This window comes from Ambystoma mexicanum, chromosome 4q (genome assembly GCF_040938575.1).
Source record: "Ambystoma mexicanum isolate Mex_15411 chromosome 4q, UKY_AmexF1_1, whole genome shotgun sequence".
Classification (NCBI taxonomy): domain Eukaryota; kingdom Metazoa; phylum Chordata; class Amphibia; order Caudata; family Ambystomatidae; genus Ambystoma; species Ambystoma mexicanum.
The window spans coordinates 979,151,973-979,179,695 of NC_090928.1; positions in this window are offsets into that span (position 1 = coordinate 979,151,973).

The window sequence follows — 27,723 nt, forward strand, 5'->3', positions numbered from 1 at the left end:
AGCAAACCATCTAGAGGGAGCATTCCAAAAATCTCTAAAGTCAGAACATAACTTTGAAACCTTATATCTTGAGGAATTAGATTTTTCTTGGGAGGGTTCTAGGTCCTGTGGGAATCTTCCTCCAATAGATATGGGATGTTTGATTTGTGGGAGTCACCAACATTTGGTATATCAGTGCCCACTACATTATCCACACATCCCTAAAGAAAGACGGAAAAGGGTATATGTCAGGCTTCCTTGTGAAAGTATTATATTTTTTCACTATAGAAAAGCAATGCCTTTTGAAAACCCTGATGTTATGCTTTGAACAGGGGAGAAGAATTAGTTTCTAATACCATTGATAATACAGGGGAAAACTGCGTGCGCCCAATTGGATCCAGGCAGTAGGAGATGTGCCATAAATGCAGATCTTCTTCCTCCAGATTGGAAACCCATGGGACAGAAAACTATAGGTTGTGTTCATGGTCAAACAAAGGGGCACCCATTAACCCAGCTGTTTGTTACCATATTGGGAAAGAAGGTATTATTAGTGGTGGTACTATGACATTCTGACTCAATTGGTTTTGGGTAGTGAAGTTCTCTATTTTGATCAATGGATTCTTCAAATGAATCAAGTTACTTTTAGAACAGCTAACTACCCCCGAGAAGATAACCAGATGACAATAAGATCCAATTTAATACCTCCTAAAGGTTGGAGAAAAGGCTGCCCAATTAAGATGACTTGTGTACATGGGGATGAAGAGATCTATCAAATTTAGCATCCTGTCCAACTCCATCCAACAACCTCAACCACTCCATGAATGCTACCAAGCACCATACCTAGATGGAATTGTGAAAGTTAGCAGTTGCCACATTTGGGCGGAGTTGTGGACGTTAGCATGCACCAGGCCCGTACGGAATTGTGAAGGATGGCAGCTGCCGCGCCCGGACGTAGTTGCGGATATTGGCACGTGCCACACTTGGATGGGGTCGTGAGCGATATTCTGCATGAGCAGCTAGAAAGGACTCTGAATGCTGACAATGGCCGCATCTGGATACAGTAGCGATTGTTGACCGATGCCGCATCTGGACTGCATTAGGTATGCCATTGAGGCTGAATTTGGATGGAATCGCAAACAACTGCTTGCCTCACATATAGCCAGGTTTCAAAGGTGGGCAGTGGCTGAATTGGGACACAGTTGTGAATATTGGTGGGCGTCATATATGGAAGGGATTCTGAATATCGGCTGGTGCCAGATCTAGATAGAAATGTAGAGATGTTCACTCGCCACACCTAGAAAGAACGTGGACATTTAGCACATTGCTTCTAAACAGCAATGCCAATAACCAATTCACTAACAATTCACCCCTCTGCATACACCTCTCAAACTCTAAACAAACACAACCACAACCCTATAGCACAACAAACTGCACAAACTTCACTACACTGCGTCAACAAAACAAACCACACATAGACTCACACAACAGCACACAATGGCTACAGATCGGAAAACACCCAAGCCCAGCAAATGGTGTTAACCGGGTTGAGGCTGCCAACGACACATCACTGCTCTCTTGCACTTTCTCCGCTTGTCCCCACTAACTCACCCCCCCCTTCCCTTTTCAATGCCGCCAGGGCGCCAGGGGACCACTCCGGTGGTGATAGTGCACTGTACAAATATCCTTTAACATTAACATAGAACCCAAGTTACTATTGGAATTCAGGAAGAGGCTACAGAAATAGAAACTGCTATCATTCCAGGACTTCCCAAAGAGACCTTTATTGGTACAGACTTCTCTAACTTTGAGAAACTGCAGAGGAATGCTAGTAAGACATCTTTTTCTTATTCACCAGTCAATACCTGGGAAAAGGAAGGACTTTACTCAGGAGACCCTATTTGGGATCGGGAAGCCCAAAACCTTCCGTTTGATATGGGAGAGGCAGATCAAGAGAAAAAACCTGGAACGGGAGACCAGGTCTTTAGGGGAAGGGTATGTGATGAATCCTACGGGGTCATCACGGAACCCCAGCCTGAAGTCTCCACTCATGTGGCCAGGGGGAGGCAGCCGCTACCTGATGCCAACCCTGGGGGTGGTATCATGAGCGAGGATCACATGGGAGGAGATAGCCGCCAGGGGGAAGTGGTGACTCCTTTGAGAGAGATGTGGTATTCATCCCCGGGTGAGGATGAGTGTTCCGTAATTCACATGTATCTGTGGCCTTACTAACATTGCACAAATCCCTCTCATGAGAAAACCCAAGGACCTTTTTGTGAAAAGGTATCTAAACAAAATAGGTTGCACACCTTAGCAGTTTCTAAATCTAATGTGATATCCTCTAATGGCCATAATTCTGTCTTGGGTAAAAGTCTTAACCCTAATATTAAGTCACACATCGCTCCTATAACATTTCCTAATTCTAATAACATCCGATTCAACAGTCAAAAAGAAAGAAATGGACAGGGTGTGGCTTGGCCACGAGCTGGATCAGTCGCAACTCCAAGCCGCTCTGTGGAGCTAATAGCGGCATCACAGGGGCGGTACCCACATTTATTCCTCAGCCCCTCACCATAGCAGCGTTGATCTCCCTGTGAGGCTGCTGCTCACTTGCTGGAGCATTATCTCACTCGCAGCGGCTGCACTGAGAGGATCCTCCTCGCGGGTCCAAAATACAAGATGGCAGATTGCTGAAGCATGTAGCCATTTCTTTGCACCTGCGGCCCAAGCATTGTTGGCTCTCATCTAAGGGGCATGCTGAGCCCGTTCTGTCACCCCAGGAACGGCGGTAGGGCTTGCTGGTGTCTGTTTATTCTAATCAGTGCACTCTCTGTTTCAGTGAGCTCTCCTCGATCTGGTGCTGGTTTCTGGGTTAAGTAGGGGAGACTCATCTCCCGCTCCCCTGGACTATCTACGTCTGCTGTGGTCTGTGAGGCAGTGATCCCAGGCTGAGGTAGCCTGGTGTGGTGGTTCTGCCTCCTGTTGCTCTGGAGCTACCAGCCTGTGGCTAGGCAATCACATGCTTGTAACTGTTCGGCGAGATCCCTTCGAGAACTGTGGCTGGCTAGACCTAATCTGGATGCCCTTATAGCCTTAGATTCATGCTATCTCCCTGATTTGCACAAAGCAGTTCTATTATTCTGGTTCTAATAAAGCCAACAAATTCCATCCACATAGACTAAAGCGGCAGAAAACCAGGAATAGCTTGCAAGCCATCGGGGGTGAGCGGGGCATGCTTCAATTCTCGGAAGAGGGTAAACTAGGGACCTTTGCTGCTTATTACGAATCCCTTCTTCAAGCAGAACCCCTTGAGGAAGGAGCTCATGCTGCTTTTGTGGCCAGGGCACCGCTGCCTTGCCTCTCAGAGGACCAGCAAGCCTCACTAGATGCCCCCATCTCATGCTGCTTTTGTGGCCAGGGCACCGCTGCCGTGCCTCTCAGAGGACCAACAAGTCTCACTAGATGCCCCTATCTCCCAAGAGGAGGCACGATGGGCCATCTGCTCTCTTCGCAACAAGAAAGCCTCCGACCCTGATGGCTTTTCTCCTTCATTTTACAAGACCTTTCTGCCACAGCTGCTGGGTCCCCTCACGTCCCTATTCAACTAATTTTTAACATCATGGGTGCTGACGCAATCAATGGATCCCATCTCTCCTTAATGCTGAAGCCAGGTAAGGCTGCCACTTTTTGCGGCCTTTATCGGCCGATAGCCCTCCGAAACACAGATGGCAAGATCAGTGGCAGAGCCAGGTTTTGATGCCAGGAGCGGAGAAGTGCTCTCAGGGGGGCGCCGCTGTCACCACGCCGGTCAGGTCAGAGAGGGGTCGGGCCGGGGGTCACTACCATTTCTTTAATTTTATGTGTATAACTAGGAACTATTGACGCTTAATATTCAAGGAAAAACTGGCAGGGTTTTTTACCCGATATAGATTTCATTTATAAAACCGTACACTTCTAGAAACCACATCTATTATCAGTTACACACCACAAATCTGTTATGGAGACAACATCCAATTACAATTTTCTATCAATTTGACTTTTGAATCTAGAGATCTGAATCAGATCCGTCCATCAACAAGGCAAAAATTTACAATTCTATAAGCATTTGCAAGCAAGCAATATACCATACTGTGCTGGTGGTAATCAGGCCAAACAATACAAAACCACAAATAATTTTCCTAGATTCTCTGACACAAGGTTGTCTGCCTGGCACAAACAAGCCATCATTTGTCCAGACATTTGAGTTTAAAATAAAATACTCTGATAATATAAATACCAATATAATACCAGATTGAGAGTGGAAACAAAAATAACCTTTTGTCCAAGCAACAGACAAATGGATCCTCCTGAAACAAAGCTAACCATTAGCAAACGACTTAAGTACAATTTTATAAATCTTCCAATATAATTGTCATTGTTCCCTTAGTGCATCAGTGCAATATCTTTTGTAAACATTTCTTAGTACCAAAAAGCAAACATGTGTTTCATATCGCGGCAGGGATGGCGGGTATGGAATCGCTGGCGCAGGATCGTTGGCGAGACAGTCCGTCATTGATTTTCTTGCTAGGCCATCCCTGCGCCATCTTGGACGCTGCGCACGTACGTGGCCGGAAGTATAAAGACTACCGTTTCCGGGTTGCGTGCGCGTTGCAACGTCCCGGGTTCCTTCCTGTGTTGCTGCCGCTCCCGTGTTAGCTCCCGCTAGCTATTTTCTCCACTTTCTTGCCTTGCTGAGGTTATTCTGCCACTCCCTTGTTTCCAGTTAGTATTTCCTTCTTACCCTCCTCCTCCTGTTTCTCTGCTTACCTTTCCTTTCCTCTTTCCTCCTCCTTTTTCTGCCCGCTGCTACTCCCTTGTACCTTGTTTGGATCTGCTGGTTTACAGACCCGTGCTTTCTCACCGGACTGCCTTTGCTACACCCCTGTACCTTGTTTGGATCTGCTGGTTTACTGACCCATGCCTTCTCACCGGACTGCCTTTGCTACTCCCTTGTACCTTGTTTGGATCTTCTGGTTTACTGACCCGTGCCTTCTCACCGGACTGCCTTTGCTACTCCCTTGTACCTTGTTGCTTCTGCTGCTACCAGTCCCGTGCTTACCTACCGAACTGCCTTGGTGTTCCCCTGGTACCTCGCTGTTCTTCTGGTTCCAACCTGTGCCGGTTGGTTGGTCTACTCTTCCATCACCTACCATTCTCCAGCGCTTCAGTCTGCTTCGCCAATTCTACCAGAAGGAAGTCTTTAGGGGTTTTTTGTGCCTTTGGCTTTTTCCCCTGGGAGGCGCTCCCGGTGGGAACGCCCCTGTTGCCCCTATCTTAGTGGCAGGGTGGCATCCTATCGAGGGCGTCCTTATCTTCATAAAAAAAAGGAGAAGCCTTCAAGACAGAAGGAAGGAAAACTCAAGAAGAAAGTGGAAGGTGAGGAGTTGGGGGAAGGAGGGGAATCTGCTTTCTCATTTGAAGAAGAGGATATAACCGACGTTTGTGACAATGTGGCCAAACATTTGAGCTGAAAATAAATATCTTGCTTGTTGCATAACAGTGACTTGGAAACTTGGGTCCGGAACTGGAGAGCAGGAACACCGCCTTGGGGCTGCAGGCTGAGGATGCCGAGGGGAGGGCCCGACGAAACAACATAAGGCTGCTTGGGCTCCCGGAGGGCCTGGAGGGCTCGGACCCCACTCAGTGCGTTGAGAACTTATTACTGCAAGGAAGAGAACCTAGTAACCTATCACAGGGATTTGCAGTTGAGCAAACTCATTGCTCGTTACAGAAACAACCCACACCGGGATCCCACCCCAGACCTATCAATGCCAAGATTTTGAACTTCCGAGATAGGGAGCTTATACTGAAACACTCCAGGGAAGGTGATGAAATCCAGAGGGACAACTCCAAAATTGACATTTACCCGGACTACACACCGGTGGTCCAGAGGGCTAGGAACTCATTTGTTCCGGTCAAGGTGAGACTTAGGCACCTAATGTCAAATACATGCTTATGTACCACGCCAGGCCCAAAATCATTTAAAAGGGCAGAGCACACTTCCTTGATACCCCTGCAGCAGCTAAAACATGCTTGGAGCACAACATCCTGGGTAGCTGGGAGGAAACTAACACGTGACCCAGTGTGCGCCATTATTGAGGCGGGTCACATGACTTGAGCGGTTTCATAACCGCTCATGCTGCATGAGGCGCTAGGGTGTCATCCCTAGCGCCTCATGCAGATTTATATGAGGTATAGAGGTACACAGAAAAAAGCTCGGTGTGGGGTCCGCAGCTACGTCTTATTGGTTTACCCACTAAAATGGTGCCCCTGGTATATCTGATTATAGGCCTCTTGCTGTGACGTATGTGATATGCGAAGTTTATATCCGCATGAACAAATTACTCTTGCATACGATGGGGACAACGTTTGATCACCCACCACCGGCCTTGCTAGCCTGCTCCATGATTATGTTGGTAGCTGGCTCCCACTTCCCGACGCACAATGGCCTGGACAAGCCCTAGTGGTACGGGAACGCTCATGTACTGTACACATAATGAAGTTGCTGGGTGAATACATAATGTTTGGTTTGTTGTGATTTGGTTTCACGTCCTCCGCGCATTTTGGTTCATATGTTGCTCATAAGGCTTAACTGGCTGGGTGGGAGATGGGCGAATGGGAATTGAATCCAGATACATGATCTGGGGTCTGCCCTGGTAGGATGGGGTGGTGCTGCTGATTTCGTGCACAGACTGGCTCGTAGATACCCGGACTATGACCCCCATTAAAGTACTGACCTGGAACGTGCGTGGGTGGGGCACGTACCTGCGTAGGAATAGGGTGAAATATTTTCTGAAACGGAGGCTATCCATTGCCCTGCTCCAAGAGACCCACTTGATGACCGAAGACTTGGAGGGGGTCCGAGAACGCTGAGGGGGACAGATTATGGGGCGGCATACTCGAAATATGCAAGAGGGGTGTTCACGTGCATAAATGATACCTTGCCGTTCCAGCTGCTGGAGATGGATGCAGATAGGGAATATTTGGGTTTACATAGACCCCATTGAGGTGTGCATAGTTAACTCTTATTTCCCGACCCATAACATTCCATCTCACGTTAGCACACTCTATGCTCGGGTTGCACATCACCGGGAGTGCTTCTTCCTATGGGGAGGGGGATTTAATTGTACTAGAGATCCTGTGCTTGACAGATCCTCTTCCCCTGGAGAGGTTTATCAACAGCATCTGCCACTCTCAATTTGGCGCTGACCAATCTGGATTTAGTAGATGTCTGGAGAGAACTGAATCCCGAGAGCAGGGGTTACTACTTCTATTCTTCACTGCATGTGTTGCACACCAGGATTGATTATATCTTTGTGGGGTGGTGTCAGATGGCCGACATATGTGGCACAGAATACCTGGGTCGATCAATATCGGACCATTCCCCTCTGGTGGTTGCTTGGAACCTATGGAGCCTAGGCCCCCATTCCGATGTGGCGTATTACTGCGGATGCCTTGGGTGACCACACTTTTAGGGATAATTTGCAGACGACACAGGCTGAATTTTTAGAACACAATGTGGGCAGCGTAAAGGAGTGGGGTACTCTGTGGTAAGCCCTGAAAGTGGTGGTCAGGGGAGATATTATAGCCAGTGCTGGGGGCATCCGAAGAACACTGAGGGCAGAACAGGAAACTTTAGAGGATGAAATCCGAGACGTGGAGGCCCGGAATGCGGGTCTGCAGCCAAGTGAAGAGAGGTTGGGCAAAACCTGTTACCGCTGTCTTTAGGCGTGGGAAAGGTTATCTAAATTCAATTATGTTGCAAGAAACACCAGAGAGCATGCAGCGGGGGATAGGCCGGGAAGGCTTTTATCGTGGTTCTGCAGGCGGGAAAACTGTAGACACTTAGCCACCGTGCTAAGAGAGGAGAATGGGAGTATTTGCAAGACGCAATCTGGAATTAATACCATTTGTGCCACGTATTACTCCCAATTGTGCAGTCACAATGAGCAGGTTCCCCCGGAAGATGTGACGGACGCCCTCTCACTAATGGTGCTCCCCAAGCTCGAGGCGGAACAACAGGCCACATTAGACTAGTCCATCACTGTTGAAGAAGTATGTGATGCAATCGCTTCACTCGCCACAAGTAAAACACCGGGAACTGATGGACTTTCAACTGAATTTTATAAAATGTACAACTCGACATTGGCCCCAGTGCTGCTCAGGGTCTTTGAGAACGTCTACTCCAAGGGTGCACTCCCGGCAAGTATGCAGGAAACCTTGTTGGTGTTGGTACCTAAGCCAGGGAAACCTATGGATAGATATGAATCTTACCATACTCTTGGGTCGTAGACTCCAAATCTACGGTCCCCTTTGCTCACATACCTAGTGCGTGATATCTGAAGCAGATTCTGATCTGCTGAGCGCAGCTGCCGAGTTGGAACATGCCTCTTGATTTTATCTGATAAGTATCTTGGCCCTGTCTTATTGATACACTTAAATACCAGACAGAGAACTTTAAACTCAATTATCTCCTTTACTGCCAACCAATGTAAAGCTGTTCTTAGATTAGAGGTTGGGGCAGATTTTTTTACCTTATACACTAGCCTAGCTGCTGCATTTTGGGCCACTTGCAATCTTTGCAGCTGATAGGCTGGTATACCCGACAGCAATGCATGTCCATAATCCAGTCTTGAGTTGACCAGTGTGCCAATAACCACCGCTCTGTCTTCATTCGCAATGAATGGTAGGATATGTCTCAGTAGGCATAATGAGTGGAATGCTGCTTGCACCTTCACGCTAACCTGAGCTCCACATCCCATATTATCCTCCCAGACACAGCCCACATTTTTCATTTTCTTATCGAAATTCAACTGTGTCCCCAGGAAGCATGGTGATTGTAACTGCTCCCTATGGTGTTTTGAGGCAAATAGAGCCACTTCTGTTTTGCTGGCATTCAGCAACAGCTGATTGGCACACATCCAGGCCTGTATTTCTTGTAGGCACTGTTCCACTTTCTCATACGTCTACTCTAAGTTATGTATCCTCATTAACACCTGAGTATCATCTGCATACGAATGGAAGTGTATGCAGTGCTTCCTCAGGATGTCCATGAGTGATTTGACATATAAATTAAAAAGCAGTGGGGCACGTGAGGATCCCTGCGGGACTCCACAGTTTTGTAACACCGAGTCTGGCAAGAAATCTCCAAGTCAAACTCTTCGTTCTCTTCTGGTGAGAAAAGATGCAAACCATCGAAGGGCTTGCTTCGCCACCCCTCCTACTTCCCTCAGATGTTTCAATAGGATACCATGGTCTACTGTATCGAAAGCGGCGGACAGGTCCAACATGACCAACAACGACATGTCCCCCTGATCCGCCGTCTCCAATAGGTCATCCCAGACCGTCAACAACCTGTCTCCGTCCCAAAACCTGGTCGGAATCCGGATTGTAGGGGGTCCAGCAAATTCTCTTGCTCCACATGTTCCTGCAGCTGGGCTGTCACAATTTTCTCCAAGATTTTAGATGGCCATGACAGTCCTAATACTGGTCTATAATTCTGAAAATTCTTAGGGTCTAGGTTGTTTTTTTTAACAGCAGAGTAATCTATGGTAATACCCCTGATGTAAGAGATTTGTTAACAAATTTTGTAATAAATGGGGTGATATCTGCGGTTATTCGTTTGGCTACTGAAGATGGAATAACAAAAAGTGCATCATTAGCCTTCAAAGCAGAGAGCAGGAAACACACCCTCTCCTCAGATACTTCGGGGAACACAAATAACTTCTGGCCCACCCCAATATCTACATTGGGGGCTCTATCCCTCTCTACATTGGTCTGAGTCCCTATTGATTCTGGGCTGGTCACCTCTGTTACCTCCAGATCCTCTTGGGGATCTAATGGTTTAATTTCCATGATCTTTCCTTGTATTAGCTCTATTTTATTTATAAGGTAATTATTGAAAGCATCCACCTGTGCTTGTGATGAGTCTGGCGCTGCTGACGCACACCCAGGATTTACTAACTGGGAGATCACTGCATACAGTTCCCGTGGCCTATTCATAACTTTGTCAATTTTCCCAATTGTGAATTTGGATTTGGCTTCAAAAATAGCTTTTCCATATTCCCAATTCCGATGTGGAGGTGATTTAAAAATCTTGTCTAGGCCCTTTACTCAAGGGGGAGTTACAAACCTCCTATCAGTTATTAAATCTTCGGGAAAATCAAGGAAGGTCTCTTACAAAGAGTGGGACAGACTAGCAATTTTTATCGTCAGAGACTTAGAAGCCTAAAATGAAACCCTGGGGCAACACCAATGGAATTGGGAGAGAGAGTTAAGAACATGTTTTTATGGTTAGGAAGGAAAACGTTACCTGGAGTATTGGAAGCTTTGAACATAGAGCAGTTCATCAATTCCTTAGCCCCGTTCCTTCAAAGGGCTGTTTTACAACTAAATAACCCCACATTGGCTTGGGGAGTGGGAATGAGGCACCCTTAGGTGAGACATGGTATCCCCCATTTCCCTTTCACCAATGTCCAACAACCCTTTAAAGTCTGTTGTCAATCCCTTCCCTACTTTTCTTGTAAATCATTCCCTAAAACACACCAGTTATATACTGGGATGAGTAAGAGACCGACTAGAGGCCACAGCCTCTCTTTATTGATACACACACATACAAACACCAGTTTGGTACTGGGATGAGGAAAAGGCAACTAAGAGTAACAGAACTTCCAAACTAGAGATTAGCAGTCTAGTCTTTTTCTGACCAATCAGCCTGGTGGGAGATTTAAAAGCAGGAAGATTGAAGAACATGCAGTGAGCTGTGGAAGCAGGTCGCGGTGCTGCTTTGCGAGAGCCGATCTCTTCGGGAAGACAGCATAGCAGATGGAGTGGTCGAGGAACCAGAGAAGATGCAGAGTGTATGCAGCTGGAAGCGCGGCTAAAGGAAGCTGGATGCCGGGGGCAGAGTACGTAAGAGGAACTGGCGTGAGCAGGAGAAGCTGACGTGTGAGGCTCACGCTGCAACATACACATTGTTGGTGGAGCAAAGCCTCAAAGAGCCGCTGCAGAGACTACGCGAGGAGCTGCACAAGAGAGAGAGTTTGTGACAGCTCGAAACGTCGCAGAACTGTATGCACCGTCCGGTGAGTCAACCTAGAGAAGGGGACACCAGGAGGGTAGGCGAGATTGTAAGACTTATGAGAAAGTGAATCAAAGCTCCGATTTAAATGAAAGAAAGCATTTTGATGACAACAAGTATATTGAATAGTGATTTGCATGAAAGTAAATACTTTGAACTTTGAAAGAATAACGATTGAATGAAAGCAAGCATGGTTGAATACTGTTATAAATGAAAGTTGTTTTGTGGAATTCCACAAGGAACTGTGCAGATTAAGATTAAGAGGATGTAGTAGCTTGAGAGAACAAGCATTGGCAAGAGCTATAAAGGAACTGTGCAAGCACTGGCAAGAGCCAGGAGAGTATGTGAACGTGCAACAAGAGAATGGTGGCAAAACAAGCAATGGTAAAGCATTATAAGGATGTGGAATGAGAAAAGGTCAATACACCACTGTAGAGATGAGACAGTGGTAACATGCCTATGAAGAAAGAGCAAGTAAGATGTGTCGGTTGCATGACTTGTAATGGGTGGACCGTGTGGTCCAACAACTGCGCCTAGACCGAGCACACCACTCTATGGCAAAGCCACCTGAAGCACCACTAAGAGGCTTGTGATTTATTCTAAAAGGAAACCTTGTGTGATTTGAAAGTAAGGAGTTGAATTCTAAGAGATTGATGAAAGATAACCAAGACAGAAGAGCTGGGAAGGATCCCCAGGAATTATGTTGCATTGAGACTGTTGAAAGACTGGAATGCTTAGGGAAGGTAACCCTCTTTAGTACTGTGAACTATTTGAACCTTGGCGAAGGGAAACCTTTTGACAAAGAGCTGGATGAAGCTAAGAACTTTTATTTGAACACCTATCATTTTGAGGCTGACATCCCTACACATTGGGCCTCATTACACGGATGGCGGAGAACCATGGCGCTATTAGCGCCATGGTTCATGCCGGTAAAATATCGGCACCGGACACATGGCCACCAGGGGGCGCACAGGCAATGGCTGCCTAAGTGCGTAGCTCCCGCCGTGACTGGGCTTCGGCAAGGGATTGAGCCCCCCCCGACCCCCGCTGGCGGGCCCACCCCAACGATTTCACCGGGCGCCCCCCCCCCCGAGCACCTCGGGAGCGAAAGAGCGGCTCTCGAGGCCCCCGGGAGAAGGAAGATCGGGACTCGGGACTTGCGCTGGGAGAGGAGCGCGGCCCGGAAGGCCACGAAGACAGAAGAGAGGTGGGCCCCGCCCGCGGCAAGACAGGTCCATAGCCCGGCCCGCCCCCCCCCCCCGCGACGGGCATTGTTTCCCCGAGGACACCGCCGGGGCCTGGGAGACACGCCCTCCCCCCTCCACGCTCTTCGCCCCGGCCAGGCGGAACAAGCCTGGGGACTCTCCCTCGAACAGGAGACGGCGGGACCCACCCGGAGTCCGGGGACCCGTGGCGGGCTCTGGGGACCCGTGCCTTCCCCTCCACCCACGAAGACCGAACGAGGCAGACGGAGCGAGGCGAGGTGGGAGGCCCCCCCTCCACCCCGGATTCTCAAACGCGGGCTGCCATAAGCCCAACGAAAGAAGAAGGCGGCAGAACCTCAGGAGGCCCGGAGACCGCTCCCCGCGGGCGTGCGGGCCCTCGGATCGCTCTGGAGGTGAGAGCCGCCCCCCCAACCCCCCCCCAACGCAGGAGCATCATCAGACAGGGGGGTTACCAGGGTGTGAGGCCCCCGCCTGTCGTAGGTGGGGCGTGTGCCCGCCCGGGGGTGGCCCACCACTCCCCCCCCCAGTAAAAGCAAGCCACGGACGAACGGCTGGGACTCCGCTGGACGGGCACTGGCTCTGGATCGCCCCCTCCCCCCCAGCGGAACCTAAGAAACCCACGAAACTGACCACACGGGCTATCGGGCCCCCGGCGCCCCTCCAAAGGGCACCCAGCGGAGGCCCCGATCCCCCACGGGGAGTCTGGACAGGGTGTGAGGCCCCCACCAGGTGACGGTGGGGCGTGTGCCCGCCCCCCCGGCAACGTTTTACAGCCCTGGCTGGTGTCGGCCCGGGACGGGTCTGCCCGAGGGGTCGGTCCCTCGGTCTAGGGGGCCCCCCCTGCCGACGTCCCTGGGGGAGCGTTCTCCCCGCTGGGAACATTGAGGCCCAGACAGTGGACCACGGGAATGCACCTGATGAGCTGGCGGGAGTCACTGCAGGAATATCGCTTCCAGGAGGGCAATAAAGGCGACAAAGGTACAAGCCTGAAAAGAACCATGGCCCAGTCTGAAGACGCAGCCCCCTCCTCCTCAGCCATGGAAAGGGGCTTCGCCTCAATTTTGCAAGAAATAAGGGACATGCTTTCGGATATCGCACAGAAGTTTGAAAAAATAGACCAGAGGGTGGAAAATATTGAGGACAGATTGCTCCAGGTCGAGATGCAGCAAACAACCTCGGCACCCCAAGAGATTCAACTCAACATGAGGTTGGAAGCCCTGGAAAAGAGGGACGAGGAGAGAGCCCGCCAGATGGACGATTTCGAAAACAGGGAGAGGAGGAACAACCTCAGGATTTTCGGGGTGCCTGAAATGGAGGGGGAAACGGAGAGGGACGTCACCAGAGCGGTGCGGGACATTATCACTCTACTGTTTGCGGAGGAGATGACCACAGAGCCTACATTTGACAGAGTGCACAGGGCGGGGGGCAGAGCGGGGGGCCCCCGTTCGATCTTGGCACGGTTCCATTACTACTCGGAAAAAACTAAGGTGCTGGAGGAGGCCAGGAAGGCCCGAGAAATCACTTATAATAACGCCCAGGTCTCCATATACCAGGACCTCTCCGCATACACGTTGGCTAAGCGGAGAATGTGCCGCCCCCTCACGCAGCTGCTAAAGGAAAAAGGGATACGCTATAGATGGGGCTATCCCTTCTCCCTGACATTCGAATACATGGGCCAAATATCTACCCTAATCACAGAAGAAGACATCCGCGGTGCGATCCAGGAATACGTGGTGGACACGAGCCCCCGGAGGGGCCCTTCGGGCCCAGGGGGGGGCGAGCCCGTGGACCCCGGCCCATCGAGAGACAGGAGAAAGAGAACCGGGTCGCGAAAATTTAGGAAAATGAATACTCCATCTCCGGCGAAGGAAGGTGTTCGGAACGGTTCCGAGGACTGAGAATGGACTCGATCCGTTATGACTCAAAATGGCACTTGGAGGAGTCGGAGGTGTATTCGCTATCTGCATCCCCACGAACAGCAAGTATATGGGTCTCACAAAAGGAATGCAGCCGTGGGAGGGTTTGGGGGGCTCAAGAAGATCAGCTTTAAGGGTGATTAGCCTGGCCACAGGGGGCAGGCTGGTGGTTCGGCCAAAAGCCAGTGTTGGCGGAACTATTTGGCTGGACGCCGGGGAGGGGGGAGGGGGGGCACACGAGAGTTAAAGGGGTTCAGTTGGGAGTTGGGGTCGGGGGGCAGTTGGGGTTTTGTTTCATGCCCATCCGGGGGGGAAGGGTGGGGGGAAGAGGAGAGTTCAGAGCACAATTCAAGGAGCATTCGGGAACGAGCATTACAGAGTCGTCGACAGTGCGGGAAAATTACTTTGACCATGGCTGAGAGTCTGCCGGCCCTGGGTGTGGGCTCCCTCAATGTCCGGGGCTTAAACTCCCCCACGAAACGATCCCTGGTTAGTAGGGAGTTCCGAAGAGCCAAGCTCGACATCCTCTTCTTGCAAGAGACCCATTGGCCCCTGGGGAGGGAGCCCAAATTGCGGGGTGGTGGGATTGGGGAGGTCTTCAGCGCCTCCCACAGGGGAAAGAAACGAGGAGCCGCTATACTACTAGCTAGAGGAGTCAACTTCGAAAAAGATACCACATTGAAAGACCCGGGGGGCCGCTTTCTGCTAGTCCGGGGAACCCTGCAGGGGGCCCCACTCACCCTAGCGGTCATTTACGGTCCAAACGAAGGCCAAGCACAGTTCTGGGAGGAGATGAGGGAAAAAATACAACTCTTTGTTCACGGCACGCTGGTGGTGGGTGGGGATTTTAACATGGTCCTGGACCCAATCCGGGACAGGAAGCGAACAGGCCCCCAGACCCTCAGGGCAGCGGATGAAATCATGGCCCGAACCTTCCAGAGGGTCAACTCAGAACTAGGCTTGGTGGACACGGTCCCAACCCCCAGAGCCGAGACCCCCTCCTTTACGTACTACTCAGCAATCCATACATCGTTTTCCAGGATAGACTACATCCTGGTGGACGAATCCTTGTCCCCATTTATATCTGGCTATGGGGTGGAGCCGGTCCCCTGGTCTGACCACGATCTAGTCAGAATTACTATAGCAAGGGAAGGGCTGAGTGAACGGGGGGGGGAGATGGAAGTGTAATGACTTTCTTCTAAAAGACGATGTACTAGCGCAGGAGATACTTGAGGCCATCACCGAATTTTTTGAGTTTAACGACAATGGGGAGGTAGGCTTACACACCCTTTGGGACGCCTTCAAGGCCACCTTACGAGGAGTCCTGATCAAAATAGGATCCCGGGAAAAGAGGATAAGGGCTACCCAGGAAAGGGACCTGAGGGAGAAAATTGCCCAATTCCAACCAGGGGGTTCCCCGGCGGAGCCCTTAGACTGTGACAGGATGGCCGCCCTGGCCGATTATAGGCTCCAGTTGAAGGAACTCCTACTCCAAAAAACCGAGAGAAGTCTCCAGCTGGTCAGACAGAGGTACTATGAGAAGGGGGACAGGGCGGACAGGATCCTGGCCTGGAAGCTGCGAGAGGTCCAGAAAAGCAAAATGGTGAGAGCGGTTAAAAATGAGGAGGGGAAACTAGGCCAGGATATACCCCACATTGGAGAGGCGTTCCGCAGATACTATGAGAATTTATACTCATCCGAATATAATGGGGATGAGGAGGAAATCGAGGGGTTTCTAAACTCTATACAGATCCCGGCCCTTTCCAGGGAGATGGCAGAGGGGTTGGAGGGCCCGGTGACCGAGGATGAGGTGGAGCGAGTGATTAGTGGCATGAAGGGGGGTACCTCCCCGGGTGAAGATGGTTACTCAGTCTCCTTCTACAAAAGGTTCCGTTCCACCCTGGCCCCGTACCTGGTAAAGGTGTTCAACGCAGTGCTGGAGGGAGGGTCTCTCCCGGACTCCATGATGGAGGCGATCATAGTGGTGCTCCCCAAGGAAGGTAGGGACCCCTCGGAGTGTGCCTCCTACCGCCCGATATCACTGTTGAATACTGACGTGAAGATTTTGGCTAAGGTGATTGGGAGGCGAATAGAGGGGGTCCTGCCGAAACTGGTCCACGGAGACCAAGTGGGTTTCATAGGAGGTCGTCAGGGTGCAGACAACATCCGAAAAACTATAGACTTGATCCACCATGCCCAGAGGGCTGATCTTGACGTGAGCGTCCTATCCTTGGACTCTGAAAAGGCGTTCGACAGGGTCGAATGGAGATTCATGGCACTCACCCTCCAGAGAATGGGCTTTGGACCACAGATACGGGACTGGGTGGCTGCACTTTACAGGGCCCCGAAGGCGAGGGTTCAGGTGAATGGCAGGCTATCGGACCCGCTCTCCCTCTTGCGGGGAACCAGGCAGGGATGTCCGCTTTCCCCCCTGATTTATGTTCTTGCTATGGAACCCCTGGCCATCGCAGTCAGAGCTCACAGAGATATCAAGGGGATCGAGAGAGGCGAGGTGGAATTTAAGCTATCCCTCTTCGCAGATGACATCCTGGCCTACCTGGTGGACCCGCGGCGCTCGCTTCCCCCCCTCTTGTCTCTGTTGGCCGCATTTGGGCGCTTCTCGGGGCTCCAAATTAACACATCCAAATCGGTCCTCCTTCCCATGAGAACATTAGACCCGGGTCTGGACCCCCTGGACAGGTTGGAGGGGATAGCAGTGGGGAAGGCCGCTGTCCGTTACCTGGGTGTCCTCATCCCCAGGGACCTATCCAAACTTGCCCCTATTAATTACGATCCTGTGATGGCGGGGATTACGGCAGACCTGAGGGGATGGGGCTCCATGATCTTGTCCTGGTATGGCCGCATGACGGCAGTCAAGATGAACATTCTACCAAGGTTGTTGTATCTCTTTACCTCGCTTCCTGTGGTCGTCCCTGACCAAACCTTCAGGGTCCTCCAAAACGCGGTCCGTGAGTTTATATGGCAGGGTAGGACACCGAGAACCGCAAAAAATGTCCTGACTCTACCTAGGGAGGAGGGAGGGTTCGGGCTGCCAGATTTCCAACTCTACTATCGTGCCGCCCAGTTGAGGGTCCTCCTGGAACATATGAAAGAGGGGCTGGGCACATATTGGTCCTATCTGGAGGACATAGATGCCCATCCACTAAAGGTCCGGGACCTCCTATGGACCCCGCGGAAATTTATCCCGAATAGATTGAAGTCCCACCCAACATTAGGCGTTCTCTGGGCGATCTGGCGGGAGGGCCCCCAGACAGCACACTTAACGTCATGGCCGTCCCCGATGTCCTCTCTATGGAGCCAACCCCTCAAGTTGGGCCGTAGGGGGTTCCGCTGTGCACAGTCCTGGTCCGATTTGGGAATGGAATGGGCAGGGCAGATGTTCAGGGAAGGAGAATTCCTACCATACGAGGAACTGAGGGAAGCCCTTGGTCAGGGGTCACTATCCATTTTTGAATTTCTCCGCTTGAAGGGCATCCTATGTGACCAGGCCTGGGGCCAAGACTTGAAAAGACAACTGTCCCCCTTTGAGAAGTTCCTTGATACAGCATCCTCCAGGAAGGGGGCGGTTTCAGGGATATATAAAATTCTGAACACTGTTAATTTGGGAGAGAGGAGGCGGTTCCGCTCTTATTGGAACAAGCTGGCAGGGGAAGAGATCTCGGAGGACGCATGGTCCAGGATATTTAAAATAGCATTCCATGGGAACTTATTTACCGCGGACATGGAACATAATTTTAAAATCCTCCAAGGATGGCACAGAGACCCAGCAAAGTTGTCAAAAATGTTCCCCGGGGTGTCCCCAGCATGCCCAAGGGGCTGCGATCAGGAGGGTTCGAGGGCACACATGTGGTGGCACTGCCCGAAGGTACAGGCATATTGGGAGGAGGTAAGGAGCTGGATCGCTGAAATATCTGAGGAAATGCTCCCCCAGAACCCTCTGACCATGCTGCTGGGCCTCCCCCCAGAGAACACGGACACATTGAGGTATCCAAGAATGTGGGAAACAATGCTACGAGCGGGTAGAGTTGCCCTCGCCCAAAAATGGAAGAGCCCAGAAACTCCCTCCAAGGTGGAATGGCTAAAGAAGGTCAAAAATATGTTCTTGATGGACAAACTGACGGCAGTGGTGAACAATGTCCCGGCCTCCTTCCAAGCGAACTGGTACGGGGTGCAACAGACCTGGGGATGGGATGTCCATTGATCCGTAACGTGGAACTGGGAAAGGTGTGGGTGCCCATGGCCCGGGAATCGGCAGACGAACAACAACCATACGAGAAGTCAACGCTCACGCTCGCTTCTAAGCTCCAGACTAGAAAAGCTTGCAGCTCAAAGCCCCGATGTGGGGTTTTTGTTCTTTTGGGTTAGGGGGGTGGGACTGCATTGGGGTGGTGGGGGTGGGGGGACAGAAGCCTTCGGGCCCGTCATTTGATTTCATGAGAATAAGCTTGATGCCCCACTGTTTGTCTAAGAAAATGTTAATAAAACCAAAGTTTAAAAAAAAAAAAAATATCGGCACCGCCTTGGGGGAAAGGGGAATTACCGCCCCATTCCAAGGTTGGCGGGGCGGTAATTCCCCATTCCACCATTGCCCTTCCCCATTCCCATTTTTGCCCCATAGGGCATAATGGGAGTGGGGAAGGCGCTAATTACGGTACCGCAAATTGCGGTACCGTAATTAGCTCCCTGGGTCCCTTAGCGGGTTGGTTTTTAACGCCTGCAAAAAGCAGGCGTTAAATCCCCCAACCCGCAAAGGGACCTCGTAGTAAGGCGGTAAGGATTTACCGGTACCGGTATATTACCGGTACCGGTAAATCCTTACCGTCATCCGTGTAATGAGGCCCAATGTATACAAATAGATTTGAGGGCAAGTATAGGTTTTGGGCACAGAGATGAATTTGCTTTGGACTTCCTGACACAGACTGTCCTTAGTTTTATTTATGTAGGGAACTCCCACCTTAGCTTAGGGAAAAATAGGCCTTTTTCCAACCTTCTTTATTTTAATAAATGTTTGTAGCCCAAATTTTCTGTGAGTTGTCTATGTCTCTTTCACGATGCCTTCATAGTTAGTAGAGGCCACTTTAAGGGAATTACCATGTTAGGCCACATGGGGCAGAGAGGAAGAAGAGGAGTAAGCTACAGGATCGTCAGATAGAGAATAAATGATATTCTATCCAGACCTGTTGCCCGTTTCGTCTTTCCTTTGGACTGTAGGCCCAAGTACAACAACTAGCGACAAGCCATATGACCCATACCGTGAGCTGGAGTCCGCTGCAATCTACAGCTCCATTTCCACTGCACTCCGCAGCTCAGCTGGCTGCTGACTCTGTGCAGCGTCCTGTGTTGTTTTTCAAGACACTAAGGCTGAAGCAGGGCTCATGTGGGCAGCGCTGCTCTCCGCAGCTCCTTCGCTACAATCCTTCCAGCCCGGGCGGTCCTACACATTACTGATACACAGTGAAGGCCTCACCAGCGTCCTGAGGGTGGCGCCACCCGTTATCGAGTAGGGTCACTGTGGCCCTGCACTCTTATCCCATTGACGACGTGTGGGCACCAGAGCACTCTGCTCCCTCCCTGCCAAGCAGACGGCGGTGTCCTGCAATCAACGGACCGCCGCATCTGCAAAACTCAGACAGTGTACTGCGTGGAAAGCACATATTGCTAAAGGAAAAACTAATTTGGAATATGCTGACATGCAGTAGAGAACATAGAACAACAGAAACTGGATAAGGGAGCACAAGTTATTGTGCGACTGCTGCAAGTGATAGTAACCCAGAGGGGTTAAACAAAAAAAACAAAAAAATAAAAGGGGTAAAGAGGAAGGAAACAACAATGAACACGGGCAACTTGGAGAAGAGTAGGTGAAGACGTGCAGATAAGTGAATTTATGTGTCACCATGCCACCTGGGGCAGCATCAGAATGGACGCACAGGCAGCTGACCAGCAAGCAGGGCAGAATATGGGAGTCATTACAACCATGGCGGTAGGGGGTTAACAGGGACGGAAGAGCTGCCGGCACCGTTAACCCCCTACCGCCTCATTACGAGTTCCGCTCGCGGGACCCGCTAAGGACGCCTGGTTTTACTGTAGAGATGAGACAGTGGTAACATGCCTATGAAGAAAGAGCAAGTAAGGTGTGTCGGTTGCATGACCTGTAATGGGTGGACCGTGTGGTCCAACAACTGCGCCTATACCGAGCACACCACTCTATGGCAAAGCCACTTGAAGCACCACTAAGACGCTTGTGATTTATTCTAAAAGGAAACCTTGTGTGATTTGAAAGTAAGGAGTTGAATTCTAAGAGATTGATGAAAGATAACCAAGACAGAAGAGCTGGGAAGGATCCCCAGGAATTATGTTGCATTGAGACTGTTGAAAGACTGGAATGCTTGGGGAAGGTAACCCCCTTTAGTACTGTGAACTATTTGGACCTTGGGGAAGGGAAACCTTTTGACAAAGAGCTGGATGAAGCTAAGAACTTTTATTTGAAGGTCTCTTACAAAGAGTGGGACAGACTATCATTTTTTATCGGCAGAGACTTAGAAGCCTAAAATGAAACCCTGGGGCAACACCAGTGGAATTGGGAGAGAGAGTTAAGAACATGTTTTTATGGTTAGGAAGGAAAACGTTACCTGGAGTATTGGAAGTTTTGAATATAGAGCAGTTCATCAATTCCTTAGCCCCGTTCCTTCAAAGGGCTGTTTTACAACTAAATAACGCCACATTGGCTTGGGGAGTGGGGATGAGGCACCCTTAGGTGAGACATGGTGAGACATGGTATGGTATTGAGGTTTTACCAGGCGTCCTTAACGGGTCCCGCTGTGGAATCAGAAAAATACAATATTAAGGCTTTTACACCATGAAAAGGAAAATACACCGACACGGGCTTGTAAAGATTCCCAGAATCTTTATTATAAAACTGAACAGTATCGAACAAAGTACACAAATAGCTATTTGGCTGTCAATACATCACAGAGACCACCAGCAGGGTTCAATGTGAGCAGTGAGCAGGATTTGCTAGCTGGACATCAGCGTATATATACAGTTTGTTATAATGATGTCCAGCCTCTTACAAGTTAATTATATACTGGGCTAGGGTCGCGCCATGTTCGTTTCCTAATTTACATATCTCATGTATGAGGTTTACTTTTCAACATATTTAATAACACACACTATTATTCTTTAGTTTAACGTTTACACTCTTTACACATCGTTTTAATACAGATCAAACAAATATTTAGCATGTCGTATTTGGATAGCGTTATTGTTCTTGTATACTTGTAGGTTAACATCGCTGATTCAAGTAATCGCCTGATCCCGAGGTCAACGGGGGGCAAGGTCTACATGACCCTAACATGTAGCCTGAAGGGAGGTTGGACATTAACTCCCCTACAGAGGTTGGAGAGGTTAAAGCAAGAACAAGAGCACACGAGACGGCCATTTTAGACTGCAGGGTGACTTTGCACGAATAACTAAAATGACGGCTTTAACCTAAAATGGAGGCTTGATTTACTTAAGGTCACCACCTTGTAATACGGATTTCCTCGCAAAGCGACTGGGCATAGGCCAACATATACAATGAGGACGAAACAATATTATATCAGTTCTACCAAACCCTCCTTTTGGCCTATGCCAAGCGCTAAACTACCTTCAATCACTTTGCGACTAACTCCATGTTTCAACATCTATACATCCCGAATCATTATCGCCCATATCTATTGCCATTAGATCAGACACTAGAGTTTCTTTCAACACATACTCTTTGGAAACCTTATCTGGGGCGTATATTTTATACCCTAATACACTTGTTGCTTGCGCGCAACACCCCCCTAATACTGAGCACACACCAGGGAGACACTGTATACAACAACAAAGGAACAGAAAACTTCCCAAGATAATCAACAGGGCCGAAAACAACTTCCATCCCCATGACCGTAGGAGGTCCCAAAACCATGCACTAAGTTCCCAGTTTCCCTCAGGAACATGTACATCTGAACTAAGAACATGTAGATTTTGGATAGCCCTAAAGATCGTTGGAGATGAGTCTGGTACGTAAACGCAGCAAGCGGACGCCACTAATTTACATACTCCTCCACGCTCGGCCAGAATGACATCTAATGCCATCCGGTTCTGAAGAGCCACTAACCTTATTGCTTTCTGTTCTAACGCCATATTATAGAGTATGTCAGTGGTCCGGTTGATGGTTCTCTCCAATACTCTCACTAGTCCCCTGATATCTTCTGAATTCGTAATTTGCCCAAAAAATGGCACAAAGGATTTCATGATGTCTCCTAGAGTTTGCGCTGGAGTATCCCCTTTCACACCTCGTCGTGGACGAGTTTTCCAAATTTCTGCAGTACTGGCAATAAATACCCCAGGTAGTAGAATCCCCAAATAGCAGGTTCCTTGCCAATCCCTGGGCAACCATGGAAATGCCACATCACCGCAAACAACATAGACAGGTTCGCCTACGTATTGTCACGCCGCGCTGTCATGATCTCTGCTTCCAAAAGGTCAGGGTTTTCCCAACTCCCTTGGAAGCAGATCCATAACCCAGGTTCCGAGTGCCAACCAGTCCCAATTGGGACCTTTTGGACCCAGTCCTGGCGCCAGTGGCACCAGGCTCATAAATATGCCCAGTCCCAGCGCTGGAAGCGCCGGGCTCATAATGCTTGGGTGGACTTACCTGCAGCAGACCATGCTGCTTACTTGCCTGCCAGTTGAGCCTCTGATCCTCTTCTGTTTGGAACTACTTTACCTGTTGGGTGGGGCAGGAGCCACTCCCTAGATTCAGAACACTGGAACTCTTCTGGAAAGCAGGAACTCTTTTCTTACCTAGGCGTGGCTGTGGAAGGAGACACCTAAGCACTACAGGAGGCTATTTAAACCACACCCGATGGATGAATCTTGCTTTGCGTTATTCTGCATCCTCTGCAGCAGAACGCTCATCGTGTCTTCTGCATCTGATCCTGGGCCTAAGGAAAAAGGCTTACCATCCTGAATCCAGTCTTCAGCAACACCTATAAAGACAAGAAAGAACAGGTTAGCATTACGGTCTTCAGTGACAGCTCTTCACTTACCTGGTCCATCGGCTGTCACCAACGCCTCGCGCTGCATTCCGGCATCTGAAAGACAAAGGCTTACCTACTCTTCGTGCGCTCCGGAGGTCTTCACACTGCATTCCGGCATCTGAAAGACAAAAGCTTACCAACTCTTTGCACGCTCCGGAGGCCTTCGGCGCTGCATCCCGCATCTGAAAGACAAAACAAGGTGCGTTTAAAGACATTGGGGAACTTTAATACTCACGTGCCATTACTCCTTTCCACATCTAACCCAGTGGGTATTCCGGCATCGTGAAGCAGGCAACAAGCGCTTACTTACGTGCTTCCAGGCGCTTCTATTCATCACACGGGCTCCATCTTCAACTCACTTCAGCCCGTCATCCGCCATCGCCGGAACCCTGCAAAACAAGAAAAATCATTACTAAAGACTTTAAAGACATTAGAATTACTCGAAACTTACCGTTCGTGCAGTAAACGACGGACAGCAGTCCTCTGAAGTCAAGAGGCCTGCTCCCCTTATCCAGTGAAGAAACTGGTTACAGCACCCTGCCCCGAGGCAGATGGAGAGCACGGCGTTCACTTACCTAAGGTGAGAGCATTAACCTTTGGGGTTCTACAGGAGAAGAGAAAGGGAAGAAGAGAGAGACATTCAATAACCCAGTTCCTTAATCCCATATTTTCTATCTGCAGACATCTTACCCTACGAGTCAGACATACAGTGCACAGAGGTCCAGCCCAAAGAGCCAGCCGTGTGTTACACATCACCTTTGAAGATACGGTATACGCCCAGTCAAGACCGGCGCCTCTACGGGAATCAGGTGAGCGTTACAGAACGCAAAGCCTACCACAAAACTCCCATCCAGGCGCTATGGAAACCTCGGATACCGACCAGCTAGCCCAGTTACTTGGGGAACTAAGGGCAGAAGTGCATGCAGCCAGTTAGGAAACGAACGCTCTAAGAAGGGAACTGATTATTTCCAAGGAGCGAACAGATGATCTCGCTAGACAATTGCTACAGTCACAAGCCGGACAGACCCCGTTACCCGCATCTGGGGGAAATCTTCCTTCTACATCCTCTATGAATCCAGTGCAGATCAACCTACCTGGGAATGTACCTCTGGCTCCGCCCGAACGATTTTCTGGTGACCCAAAGAGGTTTGCAGTATTTATCAATCAGTGCCGGTTGCATTTCTTATGCCGGCCAGCAGCCTTTCCAACTGATCAAGCTAAAGTAGCTTTCGTGCTTTCGTACCTTAGTGGCAATGCGGCAGACTGGTCGATCCCTCTAGTAAATCAAGATGATCCGGTCCTCCATGATTTTCAAGCTTTTCAGCTCAGTATGGAAAAACTGTTCGCAAGACATTCACAGGGGCAGGCCTTGGACAATGAGCTTCTTTCGTTGCGACAAGGTAATCAAGACCTTTTGGCTTATATTGCGTCTTTCAACAGACTGATAGTGGAAACTCAATGGCCTGAGGACAAAAGGATTACGCTGTTTTATAGAGGTCTACGTGGAGAGCTCAAAGATGTGTTAGCCCAAGTAGTGAATCCCCCACAAGATTGTTCAGACTATATAGACTTAGTCGTTCAAATAGATCACAGACTGCAGAACAGGAAGGCCGATCGTTCCAAGTTTGATGCTCGAGTATTTTCCAAACCGCCAACTCCTTCCAAAGGAGTAGACTCCGGGGAACCCATGCAAATAGGGGGTCTGAAAGGTCCTCTAACACAAAAGGAGCGGGAAAGGAGAAAAAAGTTGCAATTATGCCTCTATTGCGGAAACTCAGGGCACTTTCTTTGAGACTGTCCGGTGAAACCTGCCAAGAAGGCAGTAGGAGCTGCAATTACCAAAGTTACAAACTCTGAGCAGGGAAACAACCTCGCCCGACAAGAATAGAGGTCCTCTTGCCGAGCGTGAAAACCAGTTCCGTGACCTCGCATTTCGTGATACCTATGGTCCTCATTAGCCCTGATAATCCGGATCGATTACATGCAATTGAAGCTTACGTCGACAGCGGTGCCATCGGCAATTATGTGGATCATGAAATGGTTTTGAGGATGAATCTAACTCTTTGTCCCAAGGCTGTAAAGGACGTCATTACTACGGTGGATGGTACGGAGATAGCCTCAGGCCAGTAACGCATACCACTCAAGAGGTGACGCTAGTAAGTCAAGATAGACACCATGAGAAGATCGTGTTCGATGTGATCAAGGCCCCTCAGTTTCAGATTATTCTAGGAATACCTTGGTTAGAGAAACACAATCCTCTGATCGATTGGCGAGCAAGAACGGTCCAGTTTCCAGAATGTGTCTCTACTTGTCACCCTCCACCTGGTGTTGCACTGGCAGCAATTTCTTCAGAGACTCCCCAGTTACCTCCCGAATACCTAGAATACCAAGATGTTTTCCGGAAGGATCAGGCTAACTCTCTACCTCCTCATAGGTCTTATGACTGCCAGATAGACCTGATACCTGGATCTACTCCTCCTTGTAGTAGAATTTATGCCCTCACCGAGCCTGAGAACCTTCACCTTCGACAATACCTGGATCAATACCTGGCAAATGGGTTTATTCGTCCTTCCAAGTCCCCTGCTTCTTCAGCTTTGTTCTTCGTTCCAAAAAAGGAAGGAGACCTTAGAACTTGTATAGATTATCGCTCCCTGAACCAGATCACCGTTAAGAATAGATATCCGTTACCTTTGATCCCTGAACTCCTGGACGAAGTCAGAAAAGCATGCATATATACAAAGCTGGATCTTAGAGGAGCTTACCACTTGGTACGAGTAAAAGAGGGCGATGAATGGAAGACGGCCTTCCGCACCAAGTATGGGCTATTTGAATATCAGGTCATGCCCTTCGGACTTTGCAATGCCCCGGCCGCCTTTCAATATTTTATGAACGATGTCCTCAGAGAGCTCATAGATGTGTGTGTTGTTGTTTACATTGACGACATCCTCGTTTATTCTTCATCGGAATCTGAACATCGGAAACACGTGAAAATGGTCCTCGAAAGATTGCGTCAACACAAACTTTTCGCTAAGTTGGAAAAATGTGTTTTCAACGTGACTGAAGTTGAATTCTTGGGATTCATATTATCACCTGGCGGAGTGCGTATGGATTCAAAGAAGGTCGATGCAGTTCTCAAATGGCCATCACCATCCTCCGTAAAAGGTGTGCAAAGCATGTTAGGCTTCGCTAACTTTTACCGCAGGTTTATCCCCAAATTCTCTCGAATAGTCCAGCCCATCACTGCCTTGTTAAAGAAAAACAAACGTTTTGAATGGTCTACCGAGGCGGAACAAGCTTTCCAGGATTTGAAGACTAAATTTATCTCTGCACCAATCTTAAAACACCCTCGCCCCGAACTCCCCTACATCGTGGAAACTGATGCTTCAAGCCTTGCCATGGGGGCAGTTCTATCACAAAAGGACCCGGTAACCAATCAGTTGCATCCCGTGGCATTTTGGTCCCGCAAATTCTCGCCTCCTGAAATCAATTACACGATTACTGACAAGGAACTTCTGGCTATCAAGTCTGCCTTTAAGGCTTGGCGGCATTATCTGCTGGGGGCCCGACACACCGTTACCGTGATTACGGATCACCGAAACCTGCAATATTTGAAAACCGCAAAAGCCCAATCCTCTAGACAACTCCGTTGGGCATTATTCTTTGCCGAGTTTGACTTCATAATTACCTATCGACCTTCTACAAAGAACGGTAAAGCTGATGCCCTTTCTCGGATGGGAGTGGAAGAACACTTGATCAACCCTAAACCTGTACCAATCATTCCCGAACAAAGAATTCTGGGTGTAATCGCCACAGAATCCATAGAGGAAGTTAAGGATAAAGCCAGGCAACTTGTAACTCCAGCAGACATACAGAATTGGCATCTGCAGGGAAAGGACTTTGCAGTAAAGGACAACTTATTGTATTTCCAAGAACGATTATACCTACCCAGCACAGATTTACAGAAAAAAGTAATCTCTTGTTATCACGATTCTTTAATGGAAGGACATCCCGGTATGGCCAAGACCTCAGAAAAGATCAAGCGCTACTTCTGGTGGCCGTCTTGGAAAAAAGATATCAGAGACTTTATAATGTCCTGTGGAGTATGCGCCCAAAAGGAAAGACCAGCAGGCCTCTTATGCCCTATTGACATCCCACCTCGCCCTTGGCATACGCTTTCTATGGACTTCATCACCGATCTACCTCCATGCTCCGGATACAATACGATTCTAGTAATCGTGGACTTATTCTCCAAGATGGCGCATTTCATTCCGCTCAAAGGCTTGCCAACAGCAGCAACTCTGGCCCGAGAATTTCTCGAAAAACATCGTCCGACTGCACGGTTTTCCTTCGGTTCTAATTTCGGATCGAGGTAGTCAATTTATTTCTCATTTTTGGCG